The sequence below is a fragment of the Salvelinus sp. IW2-2015 genome, unplaced genomic scaffold (genome assembly GCF_002910315.2).
Source record: "Salvelinus sp. IW2-2015 unplaced genomic scaffold, ASM291031v2 Un_scaffold5277, whole genome shotgun sequence".
Taxonomy (NCBI): domain Eukaryota; kingdom Metazoa; phylum Chordata; class Actinopteri; order Salmoniformes; family Salmonidae; genus Salvelinus; species Salvelinus sp. IW2-2015.
Window position 1 is genome coordinate 20,726 of NW_019946542.1, and position 3,579 is coordinate 24,304.

The window sequence follows — 3,579 nt, forward strand, 5'->3', positions numbered from 1 at the left end:
GCAGAGTCTCAATTTGGCTGTTTTGCCCATTTTGTAAATCTTGGTTTGTGAGCGGACCCCAGAACGCTCACAACCATAAAGGCAATGGGCTCTATGACTGATTCAAGTATTTTTAAGCCAGATCTAATTGGTATGTTGAAAATTGTGTTCCTTTTGATGGCATAGAATGCCCTTCTGCTTGTTCTCAGATCGTTCAATTTGTGGAAGTTACCTGTTGGTGCTGAGTGTTTTAGGCCGAGTATGTATATTTTTTTTGTGTGCTCTAGGGCAACGTTCTAGATGGAATTTGTGTGCCTGGTGACTGGACTTTTTGGAACACCATTATTTGGTCTTACTGAGATTTACTGTCAGGCCCAGGTCTGACAGAAATCTGTGCAGAAGATCTAGGTGCTGCTGTAGGCCTCCTTGGTGTGACCAGAAGCACCAGATCATCCAGCAAACAGTAGACATTGACTTCGATTCTAGTAGTGTAGACCTGGGTGCTGCAGACTGTTTAGTGCCCGCCGCAATTCGGTGATATATATGTTGAAGAGTGGGGGCTTAAGCTGGCATTCACTGTTCACCCACGACCCTGGTTGAAGAAATGTGTGTTTTTTTGCCAATTTAACCGCACACTTGTTGTTGTGTACATGGATTTTATAACATGGTCTGTTTTTTTACCCCCCCAAAACAAAACCACTTTCCATCAATTTTTATGCAAACCCTCATTGCCAAATTGAGTCGAAGGCTTTTTGAAGATAACAAAGGCATGAGAAGACTTTGCCTTTTGTTTTTGTTTGTTTGGTTGTCAATTGGTGTGGTAGGGTGAATACATGGTCTGTTGTTACGGTTTAATTGTAAAAAGCCAATTTGACATTTGCTCAGACATTGTTTATTGAGAAATGTACGAGTCTGCTGTTAATGATACGCAGATATTTTACCAGGTTACTGTTGACAGCATATTCCAGGTAGTTATTGGGGTCAAATTGTCTCCACTTTGTGGATGGGTGATCAGTCCTTGGTTCACAAATATTGGGGAAGATGCCAGAGCTAAGGACGATGTTAATAAGAGTTTTAGTATAGCCAATTGGAATTTTTTGTCTGATATTTGATCAATTTCATTAAGATACCAATCAACACACACAGGCCTTTAATTGGTTGGAGGGTTTTATTTGTCTGTAACTCATTCAGGGTATTGGAGAGTCCAGTGGGTTCTGGGTAGTTTTAATAGTTATCTAGTATTGTTTATGATCATGTATATGTTTTTGCTTCTTATTCTTTGTTATAGAGCAAAAAAGATTGGGGAGAAAGTGTTTTTTCCCCAACCTTCCTACCATCTCCATTTTTTGGGATAGATAATATCCTCGTGTTGTTGTTTTGTTAGCGTTTCCAATTTTCCCAGAATTGGTTAGAGTCTATGATTCTTCATTACATAGCTGATTTCTTACATGCTTGTTCCTTCTTTTCCTAAGTGTATTCTGTTTATTGTTTTAGTGATACCATACGTGAAGGCGATTGACTCAGGTTTTCGGGTCTCTATGTTTTGGTTTGGACAGGTTTTCTCAATTATTTCTTAGATTTTTGCATTTCTTATCAACCATTGTCATTGTTGTTCATTTTCTTTGGTTTTCATTTGAGATTTTTAGATTTGATAGGGAAGCTGAGAGGTCAAATATACTGTTAAGAATTTTCTCCTGCCAAGTTTACACCTTATATTGCAGTGGAACGTTTGTACCCAGGAAGTTGTCTAAAAGGGATGGAATTGCTGTTGCCTAATTGTTTTTGGTACGGTTTCCAAACGCATTCATTCCATCCTATAGCATTTTTAATGTTACTCAGTTCCTTTGGTTTGATGCCTCCATGATTAGTATTGCTCTGTTCAAGTAACGTAATTTGGCTGTGGTCTGATAGGGGTGTCAGGGCTGACTGTGAACGCTCTGAGAGACTTCTGGGTTGAGTCAGTGATAAAGTAAGTCTACAGTCTATGCCAGAGATGAGCTATAGTGTACCTACAATCAGGAGTCCCACTCGAGCCTACCATGTGACTATGTACATACCGCAGCGTGCGACAGAGCTGCATGTAGTTTGTGACCGGTTTTTGTTGGTTATGTTGTTCTAGTTATGCCTAGGGGGGATAAGGGGGAGGAATGTACTGTACCTGCAGAGGTGTTTGTCCCCTGTGTGCTTGAGGGGTCAGGTTGTGTCCAGTTCTGGCATTTATGCCACAGACATCACAGTGTCCTGGGCTGGAAATGATGATTTCCTCCCTCCAGGGATGGAGAACTGTCTCATTTAAAATATGGGATTCTAGTGGGGATATAGCTAGCACGACGAGAGAGACGATTGTTCTCTGTAGATAATTTCCTTTGAATTTCTAGCAAATGAAAATGGTTCCATGTTTTTGATTAATTTAATGGAGTAGTTAGTCTGTCTATACGAAATAGATTCCCCTGAGTTCCCTTCCCTGTTTCACACCTGGTAGTTTGGGGATGACTACAGCTTCTTAACCTAGATGGGACCAGTGAGTCCGTCTCCTCTTACGAGGTTTCTTGCAGGATTGACAATGTCTGCATTACCGAATTTGCTTGGTGAAAGTCGGGTTGTTGCTCTTTAGACCAAAGCAGATGAACTCAGCCTTGGATATTCAGGCATGATAAAGTGAAGGCTTTTTGTCCATAAAGTGTCCAATGTTGTTGGTCATGGTTTTGGCCTCAGGCCAGTAAGTTGAGCAAGAGCTGCTGAGCATCTGGTACGCAGGCCGTTTGCTTGGGCGATTAAGATGGGGGTTGCGCTGTTTGCCGCTCACTACCTGGGTCGTATGTGTGACTTCCATGTTGATGCCGCTCTTTGCGGGGTGGGGTGCATGGTGTGGAGGAGTGGCATAGGTCTGATCTGTAGGGCTAAATGGGGTTGTGGATGTTGATGTGGGGGGGTGTTGATTGGTTGGGGTGGGTGTGTGATGTGTCTGAGGGTCTGTGGTCTGGATGTAAGTCCTCTTCGGCGTGGTCTTCTATGTGGTACGTCCAGGGGGGGGTCTGAAGTTCTTGTGAGGGTGTCTCGCTGGTCTGGGTGGGTGTCTATTGATCTTGCTGTTGGGGCTTCGCGGGGTTTTGAGAGCGATGTCCTAGAGCCGGCAAAGGTGGCACTGCTGCTAATGTAGGGTGAACCTGGTCATAGAGGCTGTTCAAGTCCAGTGGTGGGAGTGGGTGGCCAGAAAAGACATTGGTTTGAAGCACAGTCAGGAAATGCTTGCGTTTACCCGCTGTTATGTAGCAGGGTGAATCTTTTCGTGGTACAGGTGGAGATAACCACTTGTGCGTTGGTGGAACGTAGAAGAAGTTTTTCAATACTCCTCAGTGCTGGGCCACCCTTCCTGTTTTGTTGCCTTCAGGTCGTTAATCGTGCTGTTGTGTATTATTTGCTGGCTGGGTGAGCCAGCTTTGCCTCAGAAGAAAGTTAGGGCCGCTTGGGTGTTTTGGACACTAGAGTTTAGATCCACTGGTTGTTTTGTTTCGAAAAAGTTTTTTTTTCTATAAATTTACCATTAGAGTCATAAGGAGGAAATCTGTTCTTGTGTTTGTCCTCAGTGGGTGTGGGGGG